Source organism: Balearica regulorum, chromosome 5 (genome assembly GCF_011004875.1).
Source record: "Balearica regulorum gibbericeps isolate bBalReg1 chromosome 5, bBalReg1.pri, whole genome shotgun sequence".
Taxonomy (NCBI): domain Eukaryota; kingdom Metazoa; phylum Chordata; class Aves; order Gruiformes; family Gruidae; genus Balearica; species Balearica regulorum.
In genome coordinates, this window is record NC_046188.1 from 23,421,518 (window position 1) to 23,437,127 (window position 15,610).

Genomic DNA, 15,610 nt, shown 5'->3' on the forward strand with positions numbered 1-15,610 from the left:
AAGGCTAACAGAGTCCTGGTCTGCATGAGGGACAGCATTGCCAGCAGGCCAAGGGAGAGGATGTCCCCCTCTGCTCAGCACTGATGAGGCCCTATCTGGAGTGCTGTGTCCAGCACTAAGCTCCTTAGTACAAGAGGGGTATGGACATGCTGGAGCAAGTCCAGCAAGGACCATGAAGCTCATTAAGGGACTGGAGCATCTCTCATCCAACAAGAGTCTGAAAGAACTGGAACTCTTCAGTGTGGAGAAGAGAAGGCTCAAGGGGGTGGAGTGTGTGTCATATTGTCACCCATATCCATGTGTTAAATACCTGATATGGCTGGACTAAAGAAGATGAAGCCAGACTCTTCTCAGTGTTGCCCAGTAACAAAACTGAGGGAACGAACACAAACTGATACACAGGAAAGTCCACTTTAGCAGAGGAAAAAACCTTTCTATTGTGAAGGTGGTCAAATACTGGAACAGGTTGCCAGGAGAGGTTGTGGAGTCTCCATCCTGGAGATATTAAAAACCTGACTGGATAAGACCCTGAACAACCTGCTCTACCTGACCCTGCTTTGAGCAAGGGGGTTGGACTAAATGGTCTCTGAGGGTCCCTTTTAACCTTCACCACTGTGATTCTGTGTAGCTGTCTACAGGTAACTGAACTGTATAAAACAGTAGAGAAAACTAGCTGCCATATTTTGCATTCCTCCACAAAATGAAGGTCAATGGAGTGACCTTTTGAGAAGAAAATATAGGGGTTAAAAGCCTTTTGAACTTTAGAAATTGTTGGTTTGTCAAACCCTCTGCCTGAGAGAAGTGGCAGAAGTCACATGCCTTTAAACTTCTACCAGTTGAGACAATCCTTTCAGAATAATTGTAGAGAACAAGCCTATTTTGGCATAGAGGTGGACTGCACAGGTCTCTGCCTGTGCAGGCAAATTTCTGTGATTCAGATATTGCAACACAAAGGGACACATATTACTAAAGCAGTATATTATTTGTGTAATGTGGATGTACTTGTACATGACAGTGACTCAAAACTGCAGTTTAAATGTACTAGCAAAAAAAAAAAGTCATCATCAAGGGGAGGTGACTTGCTTTTTACTGTTGTTACCCAAAACAGTTTGAGCTGGCCCTCTTATATTCTAGATCATTTGAGGGATTTATCTGGGAAATGCAGGTGGGCCATAGGAAAGCAAAATGTGTGAACCCAGGTTTGCCAGTCTAGCTGTGCTCTTCCAAGTACCTGGTAAGCTTATCCATTCCTTACACCTTTTGCTTATCTGCAGGACCTGAAATTGGAGGGTCTGTTGCTGTTCATGCATTCAAATATGCCTAAAACTTTTAGAGAAAGCTGGACAGTAATGCCTTCCCAGCACTGTGCGACTTCACTCAGCTATAGCAGGGAAAAAGGCAAAACGCCTCCGATTTTAGCAGCAAAGGAGTATTTCTGCTTACCTGCTACAGCATAAAGGATTACTTTTTACTGCATGGCCCCTCATTAATTTTTAATTAGTTGCTAGTCAACTCCTTAACTCAATTCACTCTAATTAAGGTGATAAGATACAATACCCTAATACACCCATTAATACAAATGAGTGGAATCAACTTTGCTGCACACCTGTTCTCCGTAATCCGCGCAAATACTAGTGAATTATCATTGCCTCTCAGAAATAACATCCACAGTGACATCTTGTTATTCCTTGTTGCTGGCTGATAGAAGCTCATGTTATCACATTGCACAGGATGCTTTGGAAAATAGTCTCTGTGACTGTGAACTATGGCTGAACTTCATACATCTTGAAGAGACAGCTCTAATTTGCTTGTGACCCCACCAGATCTGCCTGAATTTATCACCTGAAATGCTGTAATACAAAAGTGTCTCAGAAATATCAATGTATTAAATATCACTAAGGTCCAAAGGGCAAAATCACAAGAGACAAAGAAGTGGACTTGAGGCTGATGGCTGTGAGTTGATCCTCTGTACAAGGAATAATTCCATTGAGGTCTGCTCTGGCTCACTTAAGGTTATACAGACCATCCATGACAGAGAGGATCCATAGCCAAGTACCAGTTGTTTTTAACCACAAGACACCTGCAGGAGAGGTGCTAGACTTGCAACATACCTGACCTTCATCAAAGGTTGTGAAAGAGGAAGAATATGCAGAAAATGTAAATTTTATCTAGTGAAACATGTTAAACATAGCTGTCTAATATGTGTCATCTCTTCTCAAAACTGTTAAGCATATTTGATTGTTTTTCTCCTCTCCATGATAAAAAAATTAATTGCAATACTTGTATTTTCATTTAGCTCTGATGTAAGTCAGTCATTGCCCACACTGTAAGATGAGGACAGTGAGGCATATAGGCTTCTTAGAAGTCAGTGAGTCCAGTGCAGATCATGGACTGGAAAAAAGGGCTTCATGTTTCCCATTGGGAGCATAAAGTACAAGAACATCTCCCATTTTGCCCCTTTCTCACTCCCATTCTCTTATTAAAATCTTTGGCTTGTTTAAAACTTGTATTCCAGGGCTTAAGCTTTTGATCTCTAAAAATACTGTGTTAATGCTCAAGCCCAGAGCCCTGGCATTTTGTATGTGCTGGAATAGGAAGAACTGAAATCCTGAATAGTAGTTTCTTATTCAGGCTGTGGTTGCATGAAAGCTACTCCTAAATGTATGTGGACAAGCTATTCCACAAAACAATTTCACCCAATTTTGCCAAACCTTACAAACAGCATATCTTGGCTTCCAAAAGTAATCCAGAATTGCTAATTATTTTTGGTATACACTCCTCTAGTTTTACATGTGTTGCCACCTCTAATTTATACTCTGCTGTTTTCTCCTGTACCACCTTCTCCAAAGGAGAACATAACATGTCTAGGTGGTATACTTCCCTACCTTTTCCATGGACAAGTTTATAAGGTCTTAGATGCAAGCAGCAATTCCTTGTTCATTCCCATAAAATCTGCTGACCAGAAATCAGGACTTCACTGCTCTTGCACACTTACAGAATGCCTGCTGTAGATATAGTATGCTCCCAGAGATCCGTGTATCACCAGTGCCTTCTGAGAGCACAATATGAAGAAACTAATACACCTCTGAAAACCAGAAAGGATGTTTGTGTTGGGTTTGCATGGCAAGGTTTTGGTAGCCGGGGGGGCTACAGGGGTGGCTTCTGTGAGAAGCTGCCAGAAGCTTCCCCTGAGTCTGACAGAGCCAATGCCAGCCGGCTCCAAGACGCTGGCCAAGGCCGAGTCAATCAGCGCCTCTGTGATAACATATTTAAGAAGGGAAAAAAAACAGTTAGGGAGGGAGCTTTTGCAGCCGGAGAGAGGACTGAGAAGATGTAAGAAACTCTGCAGACACCAAGGTCAGTGCAGAAGGAGGGGGAGGAGGTGCTCCAGGCGCCGGAGCAGAGATCCCCCTGCAGTCTGTGGTGAAGACCATGGTGAAGCAGGCTGTCCCCCTGCAGCCCATGGAGAGAGGATGAGGGGGTGGAGAGATTACACCTGCAGCCCGTGGAGGACCCCATGCCAGAGCAGGTGGAGGCACCTGAAGGAGGCTGTGGCCTGTGGGAAGCCCGCGCTGGAGCAAGTTCCTGGCTGGACCCATGGAGAGAGGAGCCCATGCCAGAGCAGGTTTGCTGGCAGGACTTGTGACCCCGTGGGGGACCCACACTGGAGCAGTTTGCTCCTGAAGGTCTGCACCCCGTGGGAGAGACCCACGTTGGAGCAGTTCGTGAAGGACCGTCTCCTGTGGGAGGGACTCCATGTTGGAGCAGGGGAACGATGAGAGGAGTCCTCCCCCTGAGGACAAAGAAGCGGCAGAAACAACGTGTGATGAACTGACCGTAACCCCCATTCCCCATCCCCCTGTGCCGCTGAGGGGGGCGGAGGTTGAAGCTGGGAGTGAAGTTGAGCCCAGGAAGATGGGAGGGGTGGGGGGAGGTGTTTTAAGATTTGTTTTTATTTCTCATTCCTCTACTCTGTTTTGCTTAGTAATAAATTAGATGAATTCCCTCTCTAAGTTCGGTCTGTTTTGCTCGTGACGATAATTAGTGATTATCCTTATCCCTGTCCTTATCTCGACCCATAAGCTTTTCATTATACTTTTTCTCCCCCGTCTAGTGAACAAGGGGAGTGATAGAGAGGCTCTGGTGGGCTCCTGGCCCCCAGGCAGGGTCAACCCACCACAATGTTTTATATAAATTTATTTAAAATATCCTTGGAACAGATTGCTGAAAATGGTTAGGAAAACGAATGGAGTTCAATAGCCAGAGGGATCTCTTCCTGCTTCTCAGTAGAGATAGCAATGACTGACCAGGCTTATTGTAGCACTACATGGATCAGTTAGGTACAAAATTGTTTTTGCACTAGAAAAATTGCCTTTGAGAGTTTAATGCTGTATGGATTAAAATTTAGTATGCCTGAAAATGAAAGGCAAGATTGAGAGATGCATCCGAAGTCCACGTCGATCTGTTATGAAAGAGAAAAGTGAGTCAGAAGAGGGAAGGATGGAATGTCGTATGGGGAAAGAGACTGAAAATTTGTACATCAGGTGGTATGGCCTTTAGTTGTGAGAAGAAGCTGAAGAGTACTCTGGCTTGCCGCATGCAGCCCTGACACTTTGGTCAGCACAACGGGGAGAATGGCAGCTGGTGTGCAACTGTCACCCTAGAGGAGCAGCTCCTCGCAAAGTGCAAAACAAGTAAAATGAGGATGTGAAAGTCAGTTGGTGCAGTGTACTGACCTTTCTCCTTCTTACAAAGAACAAAAGAGAGGTCTCCAATAGTAAGTGCAGCATTTCTTTTGATGGCAGGTGGCAGGAGTGCCAAGAACAAGCCCTGTTCTTAGAAAGGTGTGGTTTTGCACTAAAAAAAAAAAAAAAAAAGCTTATTCATTTTGTAGCTATGAGCACCACAGCTGACATGATACGGAACAATTCATGAAAGACAAACACCTTCTTAGAAAGCACATAAAAATTGCTAAGGGACTACCTTGGTGAAGTCAGTAGAACTTTTTGGTGGGTATGTTGAAAGGCTGAAATCTCCGTAATAAAAGGAGAAAAAAAGGAAAAAAGTGTGACATATAATTTGGGGTTTGATTTTACAGCTTTTACTTGTGCAAGCAGCTTCACTGATTTCCAAAGGCTTATTCCATGTGGTTAAGCATTATTTTTCCCTACGCTTCGGTTGTGTTAGTTTCTTAAAAATTTTCAAACATAAAGGTGTTTTGGGGCCAGATCTTTCTCATATTGAGGTAGGTAATGAGCAACACTTCTCACTTATTTCAAGGGTCCTTTAATCTTTTGAAGGCCTTTTTAATTAAAATAATTTATTTAGTATTTGTACAGCACTTTGAAAGTACACAGAGCTACGTAAGTGCTAAGTGTTGTTGTTATTATTCAACTCATTATTATCTTTTACCTTTCCCATAAAACTAGCTATGACTTAGCTGCTGTTAAGCTCCTTAGTTCTCAAGGAAAATTAACATTAGAAAATGCTTTGACTTTTTTTTTTTTTTAAATCACAGCAAATTACTACTGCTACTGATTACAGCAGTGATGATATTGTATGAGCACTAACTGAACCAATGCAGAGAACAATTGTAGCTTTAAGAAACTGTACACTTACGAGTTGCCATGCTGAACTTTATCATGATGCTCCTATTTGCAAGCACGGAGACATAAAAATGATCTGTCATTGCTCTGTTCTTTTTACAGTCATCAACACTGATGCACACCATGCATGTAAACAGATACACTCTTGGAAAATAATAACTACACACCTAACTTGTAGTGGTTTCAGTGACCACAAGAGGTACAGGAAAGTGGAAAGCCAGAAGTGGAAGGTCCTTCCTACAAGGCACTTGCATTATGTCTGTGCATATGTGTTTCAAGGATGGGACACTTCATCCAACGCTGTCATAAGAAATTGGTTTCTGTATGAGCGTAAGATGCCGGTTGCATTTGAAAATCCATGCTTTTGAAGTTTCTATGCTGGACCAAGTAACTCTTGCTTAAAGTTAGGTGTGTGCATGCTTCAGTATTTTGGAAGACATCTCGAGCCCCCTCAGAAATCAGAAGATGATCTGATTTTGCTGGGAAGAGGTACAACTTTAACTTCTTTCTTGTGAAATTAGAACCTTGCTAGGGTCCTAAAACAGATGCTCTGCCAAGTTTCCCCTTGAATAGGTATAGTAATAAATATAAAAGTATACCACTAAATGTCAATAAAGCTACCTTTTTTTGTGACTGTATATATACCTTATCCACATAATCTCTCAATGTTTTGATCTAAAAAACGAATTTTACTATAAGCAAATATTTTGAATTAATAGAAGTGGGATCAGATGATACTGTGGATACCTCTAAGGTAAATGCAGCATAGCATTATGGAGGCTACAAAAATACTTGTCTAGCTCTTACTTATCTTTTAGTTTGGTTGTAACAGAAGGACCAGGAGAATACTTTAGCTCTTAGAGTATTTAAAAGAAAGGTATGGAATCAGATTGGATATAGTCTATGTTTTTCAATTCTTAAATTAATAGTGTTAATCCTACCTGTACACAGTGAAGATGAGAGCCCTTTATTCACTTGCAATGAGACTTCATGAAGAAAATCACATAAAATCTTGATAAGGTTCTTGGTACTTTCAGTGTAAGGGAATAATAGGTTACTGTCTAGATAACTCACAGGAAACAGCCCAAGATACAACTAAACCTTACAGGTGAATGGCATTAATTTGTGTCTCTGCTGTATTATTCTTATTACTTCTGTTAGTAATATCTGACACTTATACAACATCTTTCGTCTGAAGATGTAAAAGGGACTTTAAAAAGCTCACTTAAGTTTCATCAAACCCTATACGTGATATAACTCTTTAGGTAAAAATAGATATATAGGGAAACCATGGCAGAGGTTTTCAGTGGCTTATTTAAATGCACACAGTGAGTTGCTTGCTGACTGGGGAGAGGACAGGTTTTTTGACTTTTAATCTACTGTTCTGTCTAAAACACTTATTTCCACCACCACCAGGATTCTTCTGATGTAAAGGGAATTATATTTATCTTTCTGAATCACTACATTTCCTTTCAAGTGCCTGTTCAAATATTGTTAGGAGAAAATGAAGACTAATGTTCTCGGGTACTCGCTCACTGCAATTATTGAAATGGTCTGTCATGCTGAACCTCGGAACAAGCACCTTTCAGCACCCATAATGACTTTACCTTTCCCAGGAGGAGGCCAGCTGCTTTTTATTCTTTAGATTAGGAAGGTGGCATAACAGACCCCACAACAGACCCCACAACAGATATTTAGGCAACTATAAACAGCAAAACTCAGAGCAAAGGCTATGGTGAGGGGATAAAAAGAAAAAAACCTAAACCCTGTACCTATGCTAAATTTCTCTTTAAGACAAAGATTTGAATTTTTTTTTTTTTTTTAAAGTCATGTACCTTGAATTGACCCATTTTATAAACTTGCTTTTCTGGGGTGCTCTAACATTAAATCATCAACATCTTTTGTACTTTACCCTCTGTCACTGACCAACATTGGTCGTGGCAGCATCAAGTGAATAGAGAGCTGAGAATCAAACCTGCTGTTTTCTGTTTATTTCTGGCCGGAATGATTCCTTACCTTGATAAAAAGGGTAGAGAGATTTATTGAAATAAAAGAATTACAAGACCCTAAATATCAAGTCCTGGCTTGTGACTGGGCAACTTGCTGAATTTCTCTGGGACTCCCGCCCCTTTCTCCACTTCCTTCCTTCAATCTTTTCTATTTAAATTAAAGCCCTTCAAGGCAGGGATTGTCTATAATATATACTAATACAAGGCTTAGAATAGTTGATTATTTAACCTAAACATCTTATTTACTACTGTAATGCACAAACCATAAAGAAAGGAGCATGAATCATGACCATAACATGGGGAACTGTGCTGGGAGACGGATGGAACAAGCCAGGGGATTGTACAAGTGTCACACAATTCTGACCACCTAGAAACTGAAGACTGAAAGAACACGCTTTTACAAGGCTTCTTAAGCCTAAATAATTTCTAAACAAAACAGCGTAATGGGATTAAAATTAATTAAAAAACCACCCCAAAATGAGAAAGGAGAAGTTAAATTTCACTAGAATCAAAACAGCAGTGTTGATAAAGTTGCACTCTGAATAAACCTGAAGTCAGTGCCAGCAGAATAGAAGACAGAAAGTATTCTTATTTCTTACAGTACACAGTTTTTGAGTGCTTTCTACTGCTCACATTATTGAGTTAGTATCCTGTCTAGCATCCCTATTATCTGTGGAAATACAGCTCAGAAATGTGAGGAGTGCTATTTTCCATGTGAAAATGAAACATTATTGAAAAGAGTGGGATTTTTTTTTTTTGGAGAGGTGTCTGACTTCAAATATTTTCCTCCATTTCATGTGTTGCTAGAGGTCTGGAAAAGAACCTCGGGGGGAAAAAAGCACATAAATTTATGCATATTTAACATCCCACACTAGGAAACACAGTGGATACTTCTTGCATTATCATTTAGATTTTTTTTAAAGATGACAGAATTAACTTTTTCTAATGTAGCAAAGAAAATGTTCTGTATGGACAATTTTTCAAACTGAAGGAAATACAGTGAAAAAAAGAACATGATCAGATGTTCTGAGCAGTTTAGGAAAAAGCTAGAGCCCTGGGGCTAAGGCAAACTTTGAGCAATATTCTGCACGTGTCCCATGTACGTTTAACAGTTTTTAATAAAGAATCTATTAAAGAAGTGCCAGTCTTTAAATGGCCTGAAAGCAAATGTATAAAACCAAGGTGTTTACAAGGAGTTTTGGACCATTACAGTATGGATTCATCCAAAGATCTGTAGTTTCTGTCAGGAATATTGAAAATACTCAAATGAAAAAAGAAGCCTTGGCTTTCAGTCTTTGATATGAGAAGTTCCCTGCCCTTACTTAGGAAAGTAAACTGCCCATGAACTCCTTACTGCCTCAGCCAAGAAGCCTAGGTATTTTCCTTGTTCCCAAGGATGAAAAGATTAATATTTTGGCTGCAAACTCATGATTTAAAAATTACATACAAATGATGATAATAGAATATCTGACAAAATTATGAGAAGCAGGGTTAGGCTGGAAATTTGAATCCTACAGAAAAAAAACTCCAAAATTGTCTGATCTGAGACTGAGCGTGAATGGTATTTAGATGAGCTACCACTGGTGAAACCGCTGGGATGATCATTCCACCACATCACTGTCTGGCACGATGGAGGAGGGTTGAACTGAACAGAGTAGTGTGTAAGGGCACCAGGATGGCAGTTTTTAAGATAACAAATCTGTAACAGGATTAAAGGATCTGATTTATAGATTAAAATACCTAGGAGACAGGTTGTTGATATTGACTTCAGATTGACAATGGCATTAAGGAGTATAGGAAAGTCTATTGCTTACAGTTATAATATAGACCAGGTCAATCTGAGAATAAGACAGCTTGTTTATATGTTTTTAAACCACCATTTTTTAGTAATTGTTACTGGTACATTAAGCTGAAAAAAAAGATGGGGAGTGCAATACTGCTTTAATGTCAAATGTGAGCAGGATGATGGTAAAAGAAAAGATTTCTAATGGCTTCCACTTTGGCACTCACCACTTCCTAGACTTTGATTAATACTTAAAGCATACAGTTTCTAATCTCCTGCATCTATGAGGCTCCTGTTGAGAAGCCCTCTACTCAGAACGGCAAACTGCTGCAAAACTTACTGTCACTGTAAGACATTTAATTTTTTTATGTTCTAGTGCTCCAGACTGGAAGAGAATTGAATGTTTTGGGCAGAGTACACCAATTTTTATATTAGACCTTCTATAAGGAGGTACTGTGACTGCCTTCTTTTCTTCTAGCTGGATATCTTTTGAAAAGACTGAAAACCTCAGTTCTCAACCCACATAAGATCTGAACTGTCTCACTGTCTTGGTTTGGGAAGAAAAGGTCGGATAATAGGATTCAAGTTCAAGGATACAGGATTCTTGGCAATTTCTGTTTCTGACTTAACTAGAAATACAATTATAAAAACTTTTGTTATTGTATTTCAGCATTTCTGCCTTCATTTCTGCACAGAAAGTTATCCACAGAAGGTAGGACTTTAAATCATGTCCGGATGTGAACGAGGGGAAACTGAAAGCTTGGGTCATGTATAGCTATCATCAGCAACTGAAATTCATGTACAAACATGTGACAACAATGACAAGGACACACACCTCATTTAATTCCACTGAAACACGCTGGATTAGGAGCCCTCCAGAGGCATACACTGAAAAAAAGTCAGTGGTTTTCCGCGAAAAAGGAAATGGCCCTTTCTCAGCTGGGAAAGCTGGGGCTGGAGGGCTTTTCTAGAACTTTGAGCCAACTTACTTAGAAACCCCTGCAAAGATATTACCAAATTTTAAACACCCCCACCCCCATCTCTCTAGTGTTTTAGATGGGCAGGAATACATTAACATCAGAACTTACAGACAGCTATATGAGACTCCCGTATACATATCCTTCACCTGGATAGTTATATGAGTGGAAGACTTTAAATTCTTAGTCCCAGATTCTCTTGGGAGTTTGGGAGGTAACTTACAGAATCTACAAGCAGATGAAGCTGTTCTCTTCTCATGTACAATACATTTAAGATGTTTTTCCTTTTCTTGTGCAATATTCAGAGTATTTGGGCTGACTGATTTTTCTTCTGACAAAGTCTTCTGATTGTCCTTATTCATAGATCAGTTTTCCTGTTTTTTCTTAAGAGAAACTACCTTATCTTTTAGGGTGGGTAGGGTGTTTTGTTTCGTTCCAAAATTAAGTCTGACTCAGCCAGGTGTGTTTTAGCATCAGGTTTGTTCACTGTAGTTTATTGAAACAAGGAGATTATTTTTGTTTTGCATAGAAATTTGGGGATCATTAGCCAAGGGTTGTGGGGAATTCTTGTAGCCTCAAATTTGTCACTATTACACACCCACACCCATGAGTCAATTATTTCACTTTGCTGTCATACAATGAATGCAGGCACTTAGAAGGTGCCAGACTGACAGCTTTGAAGTCTACAGAACAGGTTTTACAGACACATCAGCAGTCCCAATTCTCCTCGTGCACTTCAATCTTTCTGAACCACTGTGGCTTGACTATAATAAGACAGCCTCAGTTATACCCAGAATCTAGGTATAACTTGCCATCTATATTCTATTCTTTCCCTATCCAGAAGTGTCCCAATGATATGGCCTTTTTCTTCCCTAGTTCATTTGATTACTGTCTCAGTTTGGCATCTATTGGATGAAATGACCTCTAATTGTAGTGCTGCCTTGTGGACTGAGCAGACAGGGAGGCAGGCTTCCTTTTCCTGCTCCAGGGACTCCCCTCCAGATTGCCATGGAGAGCTGCTCCGGTGGGTAGGTTGTATTCTCACTACCTGTACTCAGCCCCCCTACAGATAAACTTGAGGAATCAGGTCTTCTGGGCTATTAAATCAACACCTCTCGCAGCTGCCTGTTTCACAGAATAATCAACTCTCAATTATGCAGCACAATGGCAATGGTAGAATAACCCAAATAATACGAAACCAAGGCTGATACAAAAGGTAAATAAATTAGGCAGTAAGGATATATTTAGGGCGCTCACCTTTGAAAGGCTGGTAAGCAGATTCCTGTAGAGAACAGAGGCAGATTTAAGCAGGCAGAATGGGGCTGGGTGCTAGTGCGATGAACGTTGCTCCACTCAGACCTTCTGCTGCGGCCAGGAGTGACGGAGGAAGGCAGGGCTTGGTGAATCCACACCGTGGATAATCCATCCAGGTATCACTGAGGGTTGCGTGAAAGAATTTATTTTTCATTGAAGATATTATTTCTTTAAGAAAATACGCTGCTGATCCTAATCAAAAAGCGGGAATAGACAGTCAACACTCCATGGCATTTTAAGTGAGGGAATTGTTGCTGAGAGAAGGGGAAGATTTTTCTCTTTTGGCAAAGAGAAAAAATGCAGTTTTATGAGAGGTACAAATTCTTGTTTGGCTGTAATAAACAAATTTTGCCCAGGGCCAGGGAGGCAAAGCTAAGCTAAATTTTCTCCTCCCCATCTCTAGCCATATCACTCTGCAGCTGCGCAATTCTCCAGGGATAAGCTCATGGACACACTAACTAGCTCTCAAACAAAGTGCTTCATTCTTTGTTTTTGGCAGTGAAAGCAGTGAGAAGCAGCAAGGCAGGCACACAGGTTGCACTGAATCCTTTGGGATGATCTCTCCCATGAACCTCCTGGGGGTAGGACTGGCGCAGCAGCCTTGCCTGCCCGTCACTGTGAGGTACCCTTTCCCAGCTGTGTTGCAAAAAGTAACTGCATTCAAGATGGTCTTCCCTAGTCTGAGAAAATAAGGCTCAGTAACCAAAATACCAGTCTGCTTGTTTTGGGCTGTAGGGTCTTGCATTTAGGTACCTAGATACAGTGTGACTGAATGCTGTGGCATCTTACAAAGGTAGGTCAGCCACAAACAAGACCTACATAACCAAGTGAAGGGTGTAAAATACACTACCTGACATGCAGAGAGCTAGTATGGATCCAGTATGAAATGTGATCAGAGAAAATAGCCTGAGCAGTAGAAACTCCACCTCAAATTTCCTGTGTCTAGGCACAGTTATCAAGAGAGTTGCAGTAAACAAACTTACTAGCTGCCCGTGTCCTAATCTTCATGCTACTGTGGTTGAAACTGGGAAGAAACATGAAGCTATGCATGGGTACGGTTTTGATGGCACTGATTTCTATAAACATTACAGAATATGAACATCTATACCGATACTGTTGACTTTAGCCACATACAAGGTCTAGTAACAGTGAATGCTTTAATGTTGTTGGCTTTGCTCATTCCACCTTGACAAATTATGGATGATATGTTTAATTTCCCATTACTGAACCTGACTGCTCCTTAGATTACGGGAGGACTTTTATTTTCTTTTGCTGATGGAGAACTGAGGTACATTGTAGGGCTGTGCCCCAATTATATAGGAAGGTATGGCAGAGCAGGTAACTGAAATGAGCTTTAGCTCAGTTCTTTCATGCGTATCTTCAACGCTGCCTAATTCTTCCTCACATATCAAATTCATCCAATTTTCCTTCAAGAGAGCAAAGGCTCTCTTAATACCTTGAGGTCTGAAAGATCTAGCCTTTCTTCCTTGCTTCATGAAGGTCTGCAGGGAAGTAAGACTTTGGCTTCAACATTGAGATTATGCTGCAGATACCCGTCTTTCACAAAAGATGCAAATAGTGGTTTCGCTTGTATTTTTGATGTCTGAGGGAAATAAACACAGGGATGAATCGTTTCAGCCAATAAGGAGAGAAGCTGTATCAACAAAAAGAAGCAAGGATTACACTTTCCGTTGCTGTTGAGGGCTGCTGTACTCTGACTGTCAAGCTGCAAAGCAGTGCTTGTGCCCTGCAGGGACAGACTGCTTCTGAAGACAGCAATGGCAAAAACTGTCTTTTTACATTTTTATTTAGTCAGAAGATTTTTGCCTTTATGGTTGGATGAGGTAGTTATCAGCATCTTGTGACTGAAGCACTCAAACACGCTATCTGAGGTAGTTCTGTTTAACTCAATACACACGGTCTGTCTTATAGGCAAGGAAGGTGACGTAGTAAATATGAAATAGCATCTCACACTAGTGCTCCATGGGCTTCCTGCTCAGCTTCCGATGCACTTCAAAGCTCCGTAGCCGTCTGGTCTCCAGCTGTCTTACAAACAACCTCTTCACCCATGAAGCATGCTGTGGGTAGGGGCAGTTGTTTCACAGGAACCCAGAATACATTGTGTTCCCAGCGTAGGTTCTTGCCTGACTTTACCTCTGGGGAACAGGAAGAGCCTGAGCTGGACTGTCCTCAGAGCTGTTTGCAAACTGTTCTCAGAAACAATGGCTGATGATTCATCTGGCATCGTCACCAACATTCTCCAGGCCTGCCTTTTAACAAACCTTCCCAAAACAAAGAAAGGGGACCTTCCCAGACAGAATCAGGTAGGCTTTATTGGTGGATCTACAGAAGAGTAATCGAGGCTTAAGAGTGCTTGTAATCAAGTGATTACATATGCTTGCCTGAAGTCAGACAGTAAGCTAGTTTAACAGCTCTGGGGACCCTTGTTCCTGTGTTGTGCTCACATGACATGAGCACGCTGACTCATCCATGTGTGGGGATATATAAATGCCTGCTTATAACGTGTTTTTGCAAGTTTTAGTAATAAAGCCAGATCTGTGAGGTTGTGATCCTTTCTATGGCAACAGAACACTGTCATCACCAACATTTTGACTTAAAAGTTCTTCGAGTTTGAAAAAGAAACTCAGTTCTTTTTTTTTTTTTTTTGTTTATGCTAGTAACGCAGAAGGTCACTGGTTTAATGTGCGTAACCTTTTAAAGTTATTTCTTTGAGTAAACATTTGCTGGAAGATATCCTGTCTGGGTGATACCTTTTGCAAATGCCTGATATTATGCTACCTAAACAAACTTTTCTTTGGTGAGCCCAAGACAAGATATGGGGTGGCCTTTCTAAAGGTATGCAGCCTAGTATAATGACAGCCCAAGTGATACTACAATATCCGAAAATGAAAGACCCCAGAGTAGGGAAGATGGATGGTGTTTCCCTTCTGCAGTTGCTAGCAGTGAAAGGATAGTGATGACTGATGAAGACTAAGATAAATTAATGAAGGAAGATTGTACTACTCATCAAGGATGTGAGCTGACAGAGGTTAGATATGCTGGCATCTCTGGGAATGAAATGTATCTGGTGAGGAGAGCCTACATAAGCACATGTGGAAGACATCCACTCAAAAACAAAATTATGGATATCTGCAACATGAAATAAATGAAATATTTACCTAAGGAAGTTAGAAACATGCTAAAAAAAACCCAAACAAAATGTGTCCACCAAAAAAGAAAAACAGTCCTGTGGAAAGAGGACTAAATATTGGACTAAAAAAGGTGAAACAAAGAGAAGTGCAAATGAACAAAGCAAACCTTTGGTACAGGACTGCAGGGGATGCTTGTGGTTGTTAAAGCATACATGGCTGTGCCAGAGGAAACTTCTTTCTTTCTCTTTCTTTGTAATAAGCTTTTAACCAAAAGTTAGTTATCCTTATTAGACTAGCAGATGTAAATAGTTGTCATAGAGGAGTATTAAAAAGTCCTTGAAGGTCAGTTGATTAACAGCATTTGATGCTGCAGCATATGATTTTTAAGCAGGGAACTTTACCTTAAAAACCGAAAATCCTTCAAAAACTTTTTTTCTCTTATCTTCCTCTCTTACACATCAGTAGATGAAGTCAGTGTTGAGTGCTTACTTATGTTTCCTTAAATACCAAGAAGACAACAAAAGATATTTAAACACTATACATGTTATACTTCATGGAGGTGGGAGGAAAATGTGTACAGAAGTGATATGCCCTTTCTTGGGATGCATCAACTCACACACCTTCCTGGAAAAGACAAAAGGGCAAAGGAAATAAAAACCCAGACATGAGAAAAAAAAAAAAAATCGACAACAGAAGCCTGCGTTGCTGTGTCACTTTCCATGTCATATGAAAATACTTTTTCCAAAATTTTAAAGCATTTTGTAAGAGC

The 15,610-nt window shown here is 40.6% G+C and overlaps 2 long non-coding RNA genes across 2 annotated transcripts in view; one reads left to right on the top strand and one right to left on the bottom strand.

Moving 5' to 3' along the window:
- The window catches only part of LOC142602003 (uncharacterized), a 74,575-nt gene extending 65,265 nt beyond the window's left edge, over positions 1-9,310 (top strand). Inside the window, exon 4 of the long non-coding RNA XR_012835611.1 lies at positions 5,709-9,310. This is a non-coding gene — a long non-coding RNA (uncharacterized LOC142602003). The remainder of the gene's footprint in view (positions 1-5,708) is intronic.
- Positions 9,311-10,166: 856 nt separating this feature from the next.
- LOC142602005 (uncharacterized) lies at positions 10,167-15,281 on the bottom strand. Its single transcript, XR_012835614.1, has 4 exons — positions 15,243-15,281; positions 13,662-13,845; positions 11,633-11,881; positions 10,167-10,286 (listed from the first exon to the last, which is right to left on the bottom strand). It is a non-coding gene; the product is annotated as an uncharacterized LOC142602005 (long non-coding RNA).
- Positions 15,282-15,610: the final 329 nt, after the last annotated feature.